This window comes from Triticum urartu, chromosome 3A (assembly GCF_056163025.1).
Source record: "Triticum urartu cultivar PI428250 chromosome 3A, HENAU_Tu73, whole genome shotgun sequence".
In the NCBI taxonomy this organism is placed as follows: Eukaryota; Viridiplantae; Streptophyta; class Magnoliopsida; order Poales; family Poaceae; genus Triticum; species Triticum urartu.
The window spans coordinates 212,050,681-212,068,149 of record NC_141875.1 but is presented as its reverse complement, the minus strand read 5'-3'; positions in this window follow the sequence as shown (position 1 = coordinate 212,068,149).

The window sequence follows — 17,469 nt, the reverse complement described above, 5'->3', positions numbered from 1 at the left end:
TCGTAACAGAGACCACCTGGGAGTTCCATAATGCGGCATGGCTTGTTTGCCTTCCTGGATCTTGCATCGTTTGTGCGGCAATTGCCGAACAGGTCGTCCGAATTATGGAGTCCTGAAAGTAAGAAAAAATTAAAAAAAGAATCCGGCAGCCCCTAGTACGTTTTAAGCCGTATTTTGGGCGTGCCGTTATTGTGCCCCTTCCCCTGTGCCCATGGTATTTCAAGGGCGTAGTTATGTACGCGAGGTGCTGGTTTCGCTATGTCGCGAAAGCTGGGGTTGGGGCCGCATTGCTACGCTTGCTCAGAGTGTGCCAGGCGGTCCTGTTGTGGGTTACTCCGTGCGCGCTTGGCAGTGTCTGGCTTTTTAATGGCCGGACTGGAGAATTGCCTGAGAAGGCTACTTTGTACCTCCGCTGCGAGAGCCGCCGTATGCTCCTCCGTACGGAGGGAGCGTTCGGTGTTTCCGTTGACCATAATTACTCCTCGAGGGCCTGGCATCTTGAGCTTGAGATATGCGTAGTGCGGCACCGCATTGAACTTTGCGAATGCGGTTCGTCCGAGCAGGGCATGATAGCCACTGCGAAATGGGACTATATCGAAGATTAACTCTTCGCTTCAGAAATTGTCCGGGGATCCGAAGACCATGTCAAGTGTTACTGAGCCTGTACAGTTGGCTTCTACACCTGGTATAACGCCTTTAAAGGTCGTTCTTGTGGGCTTAATCCTTGAGGGATCTATGCCCATTTTCCGCACTGTATCCTGATAAAGCAGGTTCAGGCTACTGCCGCCGTCCATGAGGACTCTTGTGAGATGAAATCCGTCGATGATTGGGTCAAGAACCAATGCGGCGAAGCCGCCATGACGGATGCTAGTGGGATGGTCCCTTTGATCAAAAGTGATCGGGCAGGAGGACCATGGGTTGAACTTTGGGGCGACTGGCTCTATCGCGTATACGTCCCGTAGCGCACGCTTCCGCTCCCGCTTGGGAATGTGGGTTGCGTATATCATGTTCACCGTCCGCACTTGTGGGGGAAAGCCCTTCTGTCCATTGTTGTTCGGCGGCTTGGGCTCCTCGTCGTCACTGTTCAGCCCCTTGTTTCTGTTTTCGGCCCTTAACTTGCCTGCCTGCTTGAACACCCAACAATCCCTGTTAGTGTGATTGGCTGGCCTTTCGGGGGTGCCATGTATCTGGCACAAGCGATCGAGTATTTGGTCCAAACTGGACGGGCCCTGAGTATTCTTTTTGAATGGCTTTTTCCGCTGACCGGATTTATAGCCTTTGAATCCGGCATTGACTGCCGTGTCTTCATTGCTGTCGCTGTCAACGCGGTGTTTTTGCTTATTCCGACGTGTCCTGCCACTTTTGTCCTTGGTATACGAGTTACCAGGGTTCTTTGATAAGTTGTTACTGCGAGCTAGCCAGCTGTCTTCTCCCGCGCAAAAGCGGGTCATGAGTGTCATGAGGGCTGCCATGGATTTCGGCATTTCCTGTCCCAGGTGCCGGGCAAGCCACTCGTCGCAGATGTTATGCTTGAAGGCTGCTAGGGCCTCTGCGTCCGGACAGTCGACTATCTGGTTTTTCTTTGTTAGGAACCGTGTCCAGAATTGTCTGGCCGATTCTTCTGGCTGCTGAATTATGTGGCCTAAGTCGTCGGCATCCGGCGGTCGCACGTAAGTGCCCTGGAAGTTGTCGAGGAATGCGGCTTCCAGGTCCTCCCAAGAACCGATTGAGTCTGCTGGCAAGCTATTAAGCCAATGTCGGGCCGGTCCTTTAAGTTTGACCGGGAGGTATTTGATGGCGTGTAGATCATCGCCGCGTGCCATGTGGATGTGAAGGAGATAATCCTCGATCCATACCGCCGGGTCTGTTGTGCCATCGTATGATTCGATGTTTACGGGTTTGAAACCCTCTAGGATTTTATGATCCATTACTTCATTCGTGAAGCATAGCGGGTGTGCGGCGCCTCTGTACTGGGCTATATCACGATGCATCTCGGAAGAGCTATGTCTGTTGTGTTCGGCCCGGCCGGATTTGTTGTATCCGGAGTGAAGATCATTGTCACATGTCGTAGGGCGCCTGCGCGATCCGTAGATCGATCTTGTTTGTCTTGCCTTATCCTCCAGTATGTCTCGCAGGTCGGGCGCATTTTCCCATGCCTTAGTTGAGCGGCGTCGGGGCATGGCTTGGGTGGAGGGCCGACAGGCCTCTCTGTCGCGGCCGTGAGGTGGCCGGTCTGCCATGTCATGCGTTGGTGATGTAGGTGCTTCCTCCTCTGATCGGGGTAGCGGCCTGCGCTTCAGGTAACTCTTGGAGGGGCATTCGAGTTCATACTCTTCGGCCACAAGGTCTTCAGTCCATCTGTTAGCTAGCAATTCTTAGGCAGCTCTAAGCTGTTGCTGCTTTTTCTTGAGGCTGCTTGCCGTGGCTAAAAGCCTGTGTTTAAAACGTTCTTGTTCGGCAGGGTCTGATGGTATGACGAATTCGTCGTCATCGAGGCTAGCCTTGTCTTCGGAGGGAGGCGTATAGTTATCATCCTTGACCTCTCGGTCTGCCACTCTTTCATGAGGGCTGGTTTCTCCATCTTCCTGTGCCGAATTTTGCTGAGGTGGGTGTTCTTCGGCGCTATCCGGGGTAGTATTATCTCCCGTGCCGGAATCACCATTTTTGCTTTGGCGGGATTTAGAGCGGCGCTGCTGACGCCGGCGCTTTTGCTGTTTCTTGGGGGCGTCATCCCCCACTATTCCATCGCCATCTCCATCTTTTGGAGTATCCACCATATATATGTCATATGACGAGGTGGCCTTCCAGCGCCCTACAGGTGCTGGTTCTTGTTCGTCTCCTGCATCGTCGTCCATGCCGTCGATGTCTTCGGAGTCGACGTCAAGCGTGTCGGTTAAGTCGTCGACAGTGGCTACGAAGTGGGTGGTGGGTGGGCTTTGAATTTTTTCGTCGTCCGTATCCCAACCTTGCTGACCGTAGTCCGGTCAGGGCTCTCCTGATAAAGAGAGAGACTTCAGAGAATTCAGGATATCGCTGAAGGGCGAGTGCTGAAAGATGTCCGCGGCGGTGAACTCCATGATCGGCGCCCAATCGGATTCGATTGGCGGGGGCGCGGGGGGCTCGGAGCTCGGAGAGGAATCCGGCTCCTCGGAGTCACGGGCCATGCGGAGTGCGGGGCTGGAGTTTGGCTCAATCGCCTCTGAGATCGCAGCCCCTGAGGCAGCGTCCAACCGCTGATCCTCGATCGGCGCAATAAGCTCCGAATTAAGGGTCGGAACCGGTGCGTGTGCGGCCTCCAAGGCACTGTTCGGTGGCAGAGCTATATCATGCCCATCGAGACAGTGCGGCGCGCTTGGCTGTGGCTCGAATCCGTCGAAGATCAAGTCCCCGCGGATGTCAGCCATGTAGTTTAGGCTTCCAAACCTGACCTGATGGCCAGGGGCGTAGCTTTCGATCTGCTCAAGGTGGCCAAGCGAATTGGCCCACAGTGCGAAGCCGTCGAAGACGAAGATCTGTCCGGGGAGAAAAGTCTCACCCTAGACTGCATCGTTGTTGATGATCAAAGGAGCCATCGGGCCTAAAGGTGACGACACAGAGGAACTCTCAATGAAAGCACCAATATCGGTGTCAAAACCGGCGGATCTCGGGTAGGGGCTCCCGAACTGTGCGTCAAGGCCGGATGGTAACAGGAGGCAAGGAACACGATGTTTTACCCAGGTTCGGGCCCTCTTAATGGAGGTAAAACCCTACGTCCTGCTTTATTAATATTGATGATATGGGTAGTACAAGAGTATATCTACCACGAGATCAAGGAGGCTAAACCCTAGAAGCTAGCCTATGGTATGATTGTTGTATATGGGGTTGATTGCCTACGGACTACAACCCTCCGGTTTATATAGACACCGGATAGGGTTAGGGTTATATAAAGTCGGTTACAATGGTAGGAGATCTTGAATATCCGCATCGCCAAGCTTGCCTTCCACACCAAGGAAAGTCCCATCCGGACAAGGGACAAAGTCTTCAATCTTGTATCTTCATAGTCCAGGAGTCCGGCTGAAGGTATAGTCCGGCTACCTGAACACCCCCTAATCCAGGACTCCCTCAGAAGGGGACACCGGTAACAATAGTCCGGACCCGGCTAAAATGCCCGATACCGAACACTCTGACACAATCGGAGGCTCCGCCACCGAAATAACACTCTGACATTATACCATAGGCTAGTTTCTAGGGTTTAGCCTCTCCGATCTCGTGGTAGATCAACTCTTGTAATACTCATATCATCAAGAATAAATCAACCAGGGCGTAGGGTTTTACCTCCATCAAGAGGGCCCGAACCTGGGTAAAACATCGTGTCCCCAACTTCCTGTTACCATCCGCCTTAGACGCACAGTTCGGGACCCCCTACCCGAGATCCGCCGGTTTTGACACCGACAATCTTCGTAGAATATGTAGGAACCGGACTTGCCTGCCTGCGGCCTGCAGCGTGGCTCAGGTGGGGGCCCAGCGCGACCCATCTTCATCAGCCCAAGCTCAAGACCGTCGCGAGGGGCCAAGCCTCGCGAGGCGGACGAAATGAAGCTTCCTCGAGAGCGGCCTCATCAGGCAGGCTCGCGAGGAGGCTGAGAGAACAATGCAAGGGTACCTCGCGAGGATTCCATGACGCAAGCCATGACGATCGAGGCCAGGCGGGCGCCAGCCTGCGCAGGGTCCTTGTTTCCCCTTTGGTGCAAAGGGGGCAAGCACAGGCCAAGGTATCATGCAAAGGTTACCATTCCGGTGCAACGAGACCAAGACCATCCGGACGGCCGGACGGAGGTCACCGTGGAGCCCAAGACGGCGTCATCACCAGTGCTTTTGGCAGCCGAAGACCACCTTTGGTCAGGATAACTTGTACTAGATGTTCCCCTTCAAAATGGCTAATTGTTGGCGCCCTTCCCGCTCAATTATTCGGGGAGAGGCCCAGGGCCTCTATAAATAGAGCTAGCCACCACAGAGTAGAGGGACGGCTGGAAATCTGGTAGAACCCTAGTAGAGATAGAGAGAGAGAGAGAGGCGACTGAACTCACCCTAGCAGTTCATCGCACCAGCTCAAGAACACCTCTCGCGAGGCTGTTCTTCCTTTGTACTGATCCTCATCTGCCCCAGAGGCAATCCACCATACCACACACTGGAGTAGGGTATTACACCACAACGGTGGCCCGAACCAGTATAAACCTCGTGTCTCTTGTGTTGTTCATCATTTTCATCTTAGTTCGCAGGAGAGGATCGGACGTCGATCGATAGGGGAGAGATCTCCATGCGCACCCCAGTGTTCAAACCTCAAGGGTCTGCCGGAACCCGAAATCCAACATTTGGCACGCCAGGTAGGGGTGCGTCGGAATCTTTCTTCCGCTGTTCATGTGTGATCTTCCGTCGTGTCCATGGCAGGCGCTCGTCGGGCTCGCGCCGAGCGCCGGGCTGCTCGTGCCACTCGCATCACCCAGACGGCGCCCGTCGGTGGCCCCCTCGTCGTTCCCCGTCACCCGCCGCCAACGCCGCCACCGGCCCGGCGGGGAACAAGCAGCAGGCCTCGTCCCAGCATCCTTCGGTGCGGCGGGATGGCCGCACCACCACCCCGTCGCTGACTCCAGCTGGCTCATCGTCCCACGCCCGTCGCGCACCCATGGATGCGCACGCCTCACTTCTCTTGGCGCGGGAGCTCCTGCACTATCGCCCCGTCGACGACCTCTACGAGGACTGGCTCGCCCGCATCACCGAGCTCGTCAGTGCCGTAGGGGGCTCCCCTTGCGGTCCCTCTCGCTGCTTCGGCCTCCGTCCCGTGCAGGGGGCGAGGATCAGGAGGCGCCTCCGCCGCCTCCTCCCCAGGAAGGTGCCTTGGCTCCAAGGCTTGCAGCCCTAGGGCGGGACCCTCCACGTCCGGCACCTGCGCAGCAGGAAGGGAGCTGCCAAGAGATCCGACGTCCTCGGGAAGGTGCTCGCGCGCTCCCAGCGCCGGCGCGCCAAGATCGCGCCCCAGTGCTTCCACGCCGATACCCCGCGCTGCTCCCAGTGGCGGCGCGTGGTGACCCGCAAGAATAAGTCCAGCACCAGCAAAGGGTGCCGGTGGCCACGGCGGGCTGCCTCGCCTTCACCCCCGAGCTGCGCGGCGTCACATGGCCAGGCAAGTTCAAGCCTAACCTCCCTCCCCGCTATGATGGCACAACGGACCCCGCGGAGTTCCTGCAGCTCTACGAGCTGGGCATCGTAGCCGCCAATGGAGACGAAAAGGTCATGGCGAATTGGTTCCCCATGGCGCTCAAGGATGGCGCCCGCACCTGGCTCCTGAACCTGGCTCCCGGCATGATCTCCTCCTGGAGCGAGATGCGCACCCGCTTCATCGCCAACTTCTAGGGCACTCGCGACCATCCCCCGGCCGTGAGCGACCTGCGCCGCATCAAGCAACAGCCGGGAGAAACCCTGCAGAAGTACATCCAACGCTTCAACTACGCTCACCTCAAGATCCCCAAGGTAACTGAAGAAGCTATCATCTTAGCCTTCTCCGACGGCGTGCGCGACATCAAGATGAAGGAAGAGCTAGCAATCCATGAAGACCTGTGCACATCCCTGGAGCTGTTCAACTTGGCGACCAAGTGCGCCAGGGCTGAGGAAGGGAGTCTCTCCCTCCTCGAGCTCCCGGCAGCCGACCCAGAAGAAAAGAAGCTCAAGGCCAAAGACGTGAAGCGCAAGGGGGCTGCCGTGCTAGCAGCAGAACCGGACACCAAGCGAGGCAGGGATCAGCTTGAGTCATCTAAGGGCGGACGGTACTACAGGTACCACGACCTCCACACCCACAACACCAACGAATGTCAAGAGCTCAGAGCCGTGCGAGATGGGCGAATCGGCCGGCGCCCAGAGCGCAACGACAGGGGCTATGGCTGAGGACGAGGAAGAGGTGGCGGATGATGGGAAGACCGTGGCGTTCGCCAGGGATGGCGTGACCGCCCTCGCGAGGACCGCTGGCAGGACCAGCCTCACGAGGGAGGCTGGAGGGACCGGCCTCGTGAGGGCCACCCGCACGGCAACGCAGGCCTCCCTCCTCTGCCGCCTCCACCAAGGAGGAACGAAGACCAACACCAAGACGATGGGTCTGGGGGCTTCCAAGAGCCGCGTGCAATTGCTTGCATCTTGGGTGGCGCCCAGGCCCCAGCCTCACAACGCATCTTCAAGCAGTTTGCTCGCGAGGTGAATGTAGTCCTTCCCAAGCTTGAGGCCACGCGCCCTCTCAGGTGGTCTTCGTGCGCAATCACATTCAGTTCCGCAGACCAGCTCAAGTGTGCGGCAATGGCCGGAGTCCTCCCGATGCTTTGCTCCCCAGTCATCAGCAACATGCAGGTCACCAGGACCCTCATCGATGGAGAGGAAGGACTCAACGTCCTGTCTGTCGAGACGTTTGACAATCTCCAAGTGCCGTACGACCAGCTTCAGCCGACCAAGCCTTTCTCAGGAGTCACTGATGGTTCCACTGTTCCAATTGGGAAGGTTCGCCTTCCGGTCACCTTCGGGCAACGCAACAACTACCGCACCGAGCTCATCGACTTCAACGTCGCTCACATCCGCCTGCCGTACAACGCCATCCTCGGGTACCCAGCCCTAGCCAAGTTTATGGCAGTGACTCACCATGGTTACAATGTCCTCAAGATGCCAGGAAGCGGTGGAGTCATCACCGTACCCTGTGAAGAAAGGGACGTAGTGTGCTCGCTTGAGCGTGCATTCCAAGCCGCAGCAATCGAAAACCCAGATCACAGGAGCGGGAGGCCTCCCGAGGCGACCCTCAAGAAGAAGAAGACCTCACCTGGCCCAAGCCACAAGGAGGCAGGCACCTCCGGAGGTATTGCGTCAGGATTCGCGCCCGATCAGGGAGCGCCGCCCTCTCACGCATAGGAAGGCGCGCTCGGCGCCCTCCTCAGGCAGGGCTCAGGGGCTCTCTCTTGGAGAGCTGCCGACCTTGCCAAGGTCGCGGGGGAGGCGCTCGGGCACCATTTGGAGGGGTGCTTTCAAGCACGCTACCCTCAGGAAGGCACAAGTCACAGGAGACCAAACCCTCAGGAGTTCATCGCAAGGAACACCCATGAGCTACAAGAGTCTAGAGTCATGCGCGGCAAATGCCGCTTACCTGCCGTGGCCCCACATCCAGGCGAGGATGGAGAACTGTGCGTCTGCATCGATGTACCAGGGATCAACCGAGCCGCGTCCCAGGAGCGCCTATGGCCTTCGGCCATAGGGCGCTGCGAGGGACCACCCCACAGCTACGTTCGCATGCCCTTCAGCCTGCCAAGCGCGGTCGCCGCACATCAGCGCCTGTTGAGGAGCATTCTGGAGGCTCACGAGGTCAGGCATCGCGCGGTCCTGGCGGAGGTGGCGATGGTCCCCGAAGACCTGCACGTGCCACCGGAGCCTCCCGAGGCCCCTGGGCCTGGGGGCTCATGAGGGCCAACGTCTTCACCGCACATTGCTCACTTCCTCAGCATCACTTCATCCCAGGCCGCGTGGGTCCGTCCCCGCGACATGCATCCATTTTGGTTATGCTCTTTATTTACCTTGTTGGGGGCGCCCCTCGGGCTGCATCATCCCCACGCCGCTCGGGCCTGACCCAGCGGCGGTTGCTTTTACCTGCGCTTGCTTGAAATTGGATTTCCTATGTGCTTAACATACCTGACCTAATCACCTGCTCGATCGACGCCTATCTGAAGAGCCGCTCGCTCTGGCATGGCGCGTGCGCATGGGTCCGTCCCTGCAGCGTTGATAAACCTGAGTGGTCGAGCTCTGGCCACGGCAGCCCCGCACGGCACCACCTCACCGGGCCCTCAGTGCCCTGACCGCTCCCTCGGAGTGACCATAGGTTGGCCGGCGACCGTAACGACAGGCCTTGTTTCTCCTCATGATTGGTGTGCAGGACCTACTCCAGGAGCAACGTTGGGGGCATCGTGAGCTCTCTCTCCCACTCTTCGGCATGGACAGCTTGCACGTTAAAGGGGGGTACCTGAGCATCGCGACTCATGGGCTCCTACTGGCTCTCCAGCCCTCACCCCTGGCCTTGACCCACGGCATTGCGACCTGTCATACCAGCGGCGGCTAAGCTCGCTCGAGGGCCAGGACCTGAGGACGTAGAGCGTTAAGGAAAGTGCGGGGGAGCGGGAAGAAGCTCGCGAGGGCCTCACCTAGCAGTACCTCGGCCACCGCCTCTCGGGCCGGGCGCCTCTCCGAGGAACTACGTCAGACGCACAAGATAAGTCGCGCCCTCGCAAGAGCTAGACCAACGCAGCGCTAAATCCCCGCCTAGTGCAACTCTGTCACGGCGACGCTACCTTCCTTTCTCACCCAACAAGGATTGCTTGAGCGCTAAAGGGGACCACCCGAGCATCGCGACTCGGGGGCTCTTACTGAACCTCGGGCCGCTCACCTCCTGGCCTTGACCATGGCATCGCAACCTGGCATACCAGCGATGGCTGAAGCTTGCCTGGGGACTGGGACCTGTCAGTGTAGAGTGCCAAGTCCTCGTGAAGATAGAAAGGGGGAGCTTAGCCGGGATAGAACAGACACCTCACACCAATTCATATTTAGGATATAGTATTTACAAAAGGCACGGCAGACGCCTTACATGCCCCCGCGGGGTGTTGCTTTAATTCCTCGTAGGAAACAAAGGGTGCTAACCCTAAGGGACACTACTTGATAGCACCTCCACCGAGCGAAAGCGTGGCCTGGGGGGCCGCGCGGTCACGACATGCCTCCCCTCGGCAGCCGAGCGCTCACCACCGCGCAGGGAGCCGCCTCCGTGGCCGCGAGGAGCCGCTGCGGAGACCGCGGGATGCTTGCGAGGACAACCTCGGCCGCGCTTGGTCGGGGGGGAGTCGGGCACTGCCTGGCGGGCTTTTCCCTTCTCTGCGGCCGAGAATCTCTTCGGAGCCATGAGAACGGCGAGTGGCCAAGAAGAAGAAGGAGAGCGAGAAAGGGGATCTAGGGCAAGACGGACGAGAGCAGGGCAGGTAAGCCTGGCCCGGGCACCCCCTTTTTTGTTAGTCATGCAGTTGCCAAGGCATCATGGGAAGTGCAGACGCCCACGTCCAATCAACTGCCACGCGGTGCCCAAGGCCGCAGGCTATTAGGGCCCGCGGCGCTTCGCGCTTGCCCCTTCGCTTCTCTGCTAAGCCAAGCCCGTGCGCACCTTGGGCCCAGGGGCTACTATCGGCGTTCTGGGAACGGGGGTCCCCAGACTTGCCTGCCTTCGGCCTGTGGCGTGGATCAGGTGGGGGCCCAGCGTGGCCCATCTTCATCAGCCCAAGCTCAAGACCCTCGCAAGGGGCCAAGCCTCGTGGGGCGGATGACAGGAAGCTTCCTCGAGAGCGGCCTCATCAGGCAGGCTCGCGAGGAGGTGGAGAGATCAATGCAAGGGTACCTCGCGAGGATCCCATGACGCAAGCCATGAGGATCAAGGCCAAGCAGGCGCCAGCCTGTGCAGGGTCCTTGTTTACCCTTTGGTGCAAAGGGGGCAAGCACAGGCCAAGGTATCAGGCAAAGGTTACCATTCCGGTGTAACGAGACCAAGACCAGCCGGACGGAGGTCACCGTGGAGCCCAAGACGGCGTCATCACCAGTGCTTTTGGCAGCCGAAGACCACCTTTGGTCAGGATAACTCGTACTAGATGTTGCCCTTCAAAATGGCCAATTGTTGGCGCCCTTCCCGCTCAATTATTCGGGGAGAGGCCCAGGGCCTCTATAAATAGAGCTAGCCACCACAGAGTAGAGGAACGGCTGGAAATCTGGTAGAACCCTAGTAGAGATAGAGAGAGAGAGGTGACTGAACTCACTCTAGCAGTTCATCGCACCAGCTCAAGAACACCTCTCGCGAGGCTGTTCTTCCTTTGTACTGATCCTCATCTGCCCCAGAGGCAATCCACCATACCACACACTGGAGTAGGGTATTACACCACAACGGTGGCCCGAACCAGTATAAACCTCGTGTCTCTTGTGGTGTTCATCATTTTCATCTTAGTTCGCACGAGAGGATCAGACGTAGATCGGTAGGGGAGAGATCTCCGCGCGCACCCCAGTGTTCGAACCTCAAGGGTCTGCCGGAACCCGAAATCCGACAAGCACATGCCTAAAGACAATTGTGAACTTTTCCCGTGCCGTAGTGGAGGTGTTTGGAGCTGAGTATCTGAGAGAACCAAATGTGCATGATATAGAAAGGTTGCTGGCTATTAGAGAGGCACGAGGTTTTATAGGTGAGGGAGTCCTGGATTAGGGGGTCTCCGGACAGCCGAACTATATCCTTTGGCCGGACTGTTAGACTATGAAGATACAAGATTGAAGACTTCGTCTCGTGTCCGGATGGGACTCTACTTGGCGTGGAAGGCAAGCTAGGCAATACGGATATGTATATCTCATCCTTTGTAACCGACCTTGTGTAACCCTAGCCCCCTCTGGTGTCTATATAAACCGGAGGGTTTTAGTCCGTAGGACAACATACAATCATACCATAGGCTAGCTTCTAGGGTTTAGCCTCTCTGATCTCGTGGTAGATCAACTCTTGTAATACTCATATCATCAAGAATAAATCAAGCAGGACGTGGGGTTTTACCTCCATCAAGAGGGCACGAACCTGGGTAAAACATCGTGTCCCCTGCCATTCGCCTTAGACGCACAGTTCAGGACCCCCTACCCGAGATCTGCCAGTTTTGACACCGACATTGGTGCTTTCATTGAGAGCTCCTCTATGTCGTCGCCGTTAGGCTTGATGGCTCCTATGATCATCGATAGCGATGCGGTCTAGGGTGAGACTTTTCTCCCCGGACAGATCTTTGTGTTCAGTGGCTTCGCACTGCGGGCCAACTCGCTTGGCCATCTGGAGCAGATCGAAAGTTACGCCCCTGGCCATCAGGTCAAGTTTGGAAGCTTAAACTACACGGTTCATATCCACGGAGATTTGATCTTCGACAGATCCGAGCCCCTGCCTTGTGCGCCACGCGGTCACGATGAGTACGATTTAGCTCTACCATCGGACCGTATTCAGGAGATCACACCGGCAGCCACTCCGACCCTCAATTCGGAGCCAGTTCCGCCATCCGTGGGCGGGTGGATAGACCCCGTCACGGAGGTCGTACCCTCTGTGGCGATCGAGCCGAATATCGACCTTACCCTTCACGAGAGTCGTGTTGCCAAACTACCGGATCCTTCTCCGGCCACGGACTCCGAACCGCCTGCGCCCGTTCCTATCGAATCCGATTGGGCGCCGATCATGGAGTTTACCTCCGCGGATATTTTTCAGCACTCGCCCTTCGGCGACATACTGAACTCATTAAGGTCTCTTTCCTTGTTAGGAGGATCCTGGCCGAACTATGTCCGGTAGGATTGGGATGCGGATGACGAAGAAATTCGCCGCCCACCCACCACCCATTTAGTAGCCACTGTCGATGACTTAACCGACATGCTCGACTTCTATTCCGAAGACATCGACGGTATAGACGATGATGCGGGAGGCGAAGAGGAACCACTGCCCACAGGGCACTGGACACCCATTTCATCACATGACGTATACATGGTAGATACACCCAAAGAAAATAACGACAAGGAACGGAAGGATGCAGCGAAGGGTGGTTCCCTCGAGCAGCAGTCAAAGCGGCGGCGTAAACGCCGCTCCAAATCCCACCTCGGCAGAAATAACGATCACATAGACCCAGCGTTAGAGCAGGGTGAACCATTTCCCGACCACGGCAACACGGAAAATCAAGCCGAACAACCCAACCCCGTCGAAGATAACAGTCCAGACGACATCACACCGGACAGGCGTCAGGAGCAACATAATGCCCACCAAAGGCTTGTTGCCACGGCGAGGAGCCTGAAAAACAGAAGTAAAGGCTCAAGGCTGCACAAGACACACTCAAAATCAAATGGAGTGAAGTACTCAACACAGTAGCGAAGTACGGCAGTAATCACCACACCAAGAGTTATCCGAAGCGAAAGTTGCGACCTGAATTCAATGAGGAGGCCTTAGATCCTCCACAATTAAAAAATAAAACGGCCATCCGGTCGGATAGACGACCTCATAGCCAACATAAAGAGGCAATTAATGCCGCACATAAACCAGTACGTGATCCACGTAGGGCTCGCATCAAAAGGAGGGCGCAACCAGATCCATCCATGGACCACGCAGGCGCGCTCCAACATACAATGTGACACAACAAACATCCGAATACCACGGTGCACCCAAATACAGGGGTGCCGCACACCCTCTATGTTTCACCGATGAGGTGCTGGATCATGAATTTCTAGAGGGATTTAAACCCGTAAACATAGAGGCGTACGACGGAACAACAGACCCTAGGGTCTGGATTGAGGATTACATCCTCCATATCCATATGGCTCGAGGAGATGATCTCCACGCCATAAAATACTTACCCCTCAAGCTCAAAGGGCCACCTCGGCACTGGCTTAAAAGCCTCCCCGAAAACTCCATCGGAAGCTGGGAAGAGCTCGAAGACGCCTTTCGGGCAAAGTTTCAAGGGACATATGTCCGACCACCAGATGCAGACGATTTAAGTCATATAACTCAATAGCCCGGTGAGTCAACCCGAAAGCTTTGGAACAGGTTCCTCACTAAAAAGAACCAAATAGTCGACTGTTCGGACGCCGAAGCCTTAGCAGCTTTTAAACATAGCATCCGAGACGAATGGCTTGCCAGACACCTCGGTCAAGTAAAGCCGAGAACAATGGCAGCATTAACAAGCCTCATGACCCGTTTTGCGTGGGCGAGGACAGCTGGTTAGCCAGAGGCAGCACCAGCGACCCAAGTACCTCCGAAGTCAGGGATGGAAACGGGAAATCACGATGCAGCAAGAACAAGCGCCGGAATAAGGAAGACAGCCCGAAGAGCACGGCGGTAAACGCCGGATTTAGAAGCTCTCGGCCAGGCCAGCAGAAGCCGCACTCCAAAGGCAACAGAGACGAACTGTCCAGCCTAAACAAAATTCTGGATCAAATATGTCAGATCCATAACACCCCGGATAAACTTGCAAATCACACCCACAGAGAATATTGGGTCTTCAAATAGTCCGGCAAGCTCAACGCCAAACACAAGGGGCAGGATACACCAAGTGAAGACGAGGATGAGCCTCGCAATCAAAGCACAGGGGAACAGAAGAAATTCCCACCAGAATTCAAAACAGTCAACGTGTTACATGTGATAAAAGGGAGAAACAAAGCGGCACCCTTAGAGGAACACGCCCCAGGGCCTATCACCGCGGAGCTCCGCCACTGGTCGTCCCAACCGATCACCTTCGACCATCGGGATTACTCGGCAAGTATTCGGCGTGCAGGATGGGCTGCCTTGGTATTAGATCCAATAATTGACGAATACCACTTCACCAGAGTCCTGATGGATGGCGGTAGCAGTTTAAATCTGATATATCAGGACACAGTCCGCAAAAAGGGGATAGACCCAACAAAAAATTTCCGCAGCAATGCTACCTTTAAAGGAGTAACGCCAGCCCCGGAGGCTCACTGCAGGGGCTCCCTGCTACTAGAGGTTATATTCGGCTCCCCCGACAACTTCCGCAGCGAAAATTTAACCTTCCACGTCACTCCGTTCCAAAGTGGCTATCAAGCACTACTCGGACGTGAGGATTTCGCTCGCTTTAACGCAATACCGCATTACGCTTCCCTCAAGCTCAAGATGCCCGGTCCACATGGCATCATTACATTAAATGGAAATATTGAGCGCTCCTTGCGCGCCGAAGAGGGTGCGGCCGCCTTCGCCACCGCACACTAAACGGCCTCACCAACTCAAGCATTTGACAGGTCGTTAAGACCACGGACACGGCTAGACGAGTCCAGCTCAACTATATGTAATTAATACGGGTTTGATGGCTATACCCCTATTACAATACAAGGGGCTCAACGCGCGCGCAAAAGTGGCAATAAGGCTCACCTTCACTCATTTTCAAGTGTATATTGTTTATTTAGTATAACTTAACTTTTGCACGGCAACTTTTCAATTAAGTTCCTCTCTTTTTTAGATGACCATCGTGCTACACCCGTCCAGAATACGGCACAACGGAGACACAGGTGTAGATGTGCAACAGGGACCCGGTCAAGGATTCTTTGTAGATTAAGACCCTGCGTAAACCTTTTTTACTGTCTCTTGTTGATTTACATCCCATGGATTCTCAGTACAACCGAGAAGGATGCTGACATCTTGGCATGTGGCCACGCCAGAATAATGCACGTACCTAGACACCAGGGGCTTATTACAAAGGGTACTGTTTAGACCCGGTTTACACCATAAAGACCGAATACCTTAGGGAGTGTTCGGCGTCGCGAGTTTGGCCTTATGTGCATCAGCTCCGAATCATGTCTTTGGTCAAATGTTGGGTTTGCCCGGCTCCTGTGTTTTGCTGCCTTACATTCCGCTCTATCGGCTAAGGCGGCACCAGGATAACTACTGCGATTGTGCCCTGGTTCATCCGGACGAGCACCTCAGTAGAGAAAGCCGAAAACTGACTGTCATGATATAATGTGAGACTGGTCAACCACTCGATGACCTATCGGAATCTCCGGGATTCCTCCGCATTAACGAAGGGTCGTTTCCCAGCCAGGCATGTACGCACCCCGAATCCGGGCGAGTGTGGAGCCACCAGGGGCTATATAGTAGCCCACTGTCAAACTCCTATGGCTAAGTGAAAGTGTTAAAGCATTATAGTCTGGTTGCCTAGTTCGCTGCGCTATCACCTCCTTACTAGGACCAAGATGTTGGATTAAGTGTGAATACGTGTCTTCTGCGAACACCCCCGCATTGTATGTGTGGGGGCTAAAGCCGACGAATGCAATCTTTCAGGTTATATACATAAACGGCCGCACATGAGGCATCACAATACTTTCGGGCAAAAGTATAAACACAGCCTTGATAAATTTAATAAAACATTGTTTTTACAATGGGAATACATGTCACTCAAACATAATATTCTTCGAGCACTGGGCCTCTATCAAACGAGCACCCTCAAGAACTTCTTCAAAATAGTGCTCGGCAGCCACTTGGCCTATGGCCGAACCCTGCGCCGCGACAGTGGTAGCATCCATATCCGCCCAGTATGCTTTGACACGGGCAAGGGCCATCCGCGAGCCTTCTATGCACGCCGACCTCTTCATCGCATTGATGCGCAGCACCGCACCAAGGAACTGTTGCACCAGGCTAAAATAAATGTTCGGCTTTGGCCTTTCCGGCCATAGCTGATCCATGACAGACCTCATGGCGAGTCCGGACAACCTATTGAGTTCGGCCCATTCGGCTAGCTGATCGGTCAATGGAAGCAGACGCTCTGGAACGTTAAACTGCGCCCAGAACAGCTTGTCCACTTCACGATCTGCTTGATCTCGGAAGTATTCGGCCACATCGACAACGCTCGCCGCCAAGTCCAGATATGCGTCTACCGAACTACACAGACAATCCAGAGGGGCATACCGCGGATCTCCGAACTTCCTCCGCAGCGAAAAGGGCTTCGCAGCCACAATGTCACAGGCTTCACGCAGCTCCTCCTTCTTCGCTCTCATGGCAGAACGGGTGTCTATGGTCGCCATCGTGGCCTTTTCAAGGTCCGTCGTTCGCTCGGTTTTCTTCCTCAAGGAACTGGTAACGGTCGGCAATGTCTTTTAACTTTATAGCCATCTTGGCCATTTTCTCTTTGCTCTCGCAATTGGCGGCCTTCTCGGCTCTTAACTCATCGGCCGCCTTCAAGGTAGCCGCATTACTACTCCTTGCATGTTCTTTGGCTCGGGCAAGTTCCGCCCGAAGGGTCTCCATGGTGGCACCTCCATCTGCAGTCACAACATATTAAAGATACTGGCATCGCGCTACTCTTACTATGTGACATTCACCAGAAAATATCACTTACCCTATGCCTCATCAAGCCGCTTGTTAACAAGCTCGATGTCGGCATCCGCCGCATCCAGTTGCCGCTTTAGTTCGGCAAACTCATGAGTCCGGCTAGCCACCGGAGCCTCCACTACCTGCACATAAAGGCGGTATGCCTATTACCTGGGACTATGATCCTCTGTTTGCCGCCGTTCTCGGTGACAACCAGAGTCTCAGGGGCTACTATCTACACAGGGCACACCTAAAAATGTGCGGTACTATCACAAAGGTATATCATTTTACATACCTCAAAGCCCGTTAGTAGACTCATAAAGGCGTCATGCAACCCGCTTTAGGCGGATGAAATCCTTTCCATCACCGTACCCATCAACGCACGGTGTTCTTCCGAGATGGTCGCTCGCTTCAGCAGATCCCTCAGTATGTCCGACCGCATACCAGACGGCGCCGGACTCTTTTGTCTGCCCTCTTCAAGAGCCGAATGCTGGGGACTTCAGGTGACTATGGGATTATCTTCTGGCCTCACCGGATCCAGAGAGGCCCTCCGTGATGACACTTCAAGGTCGTCC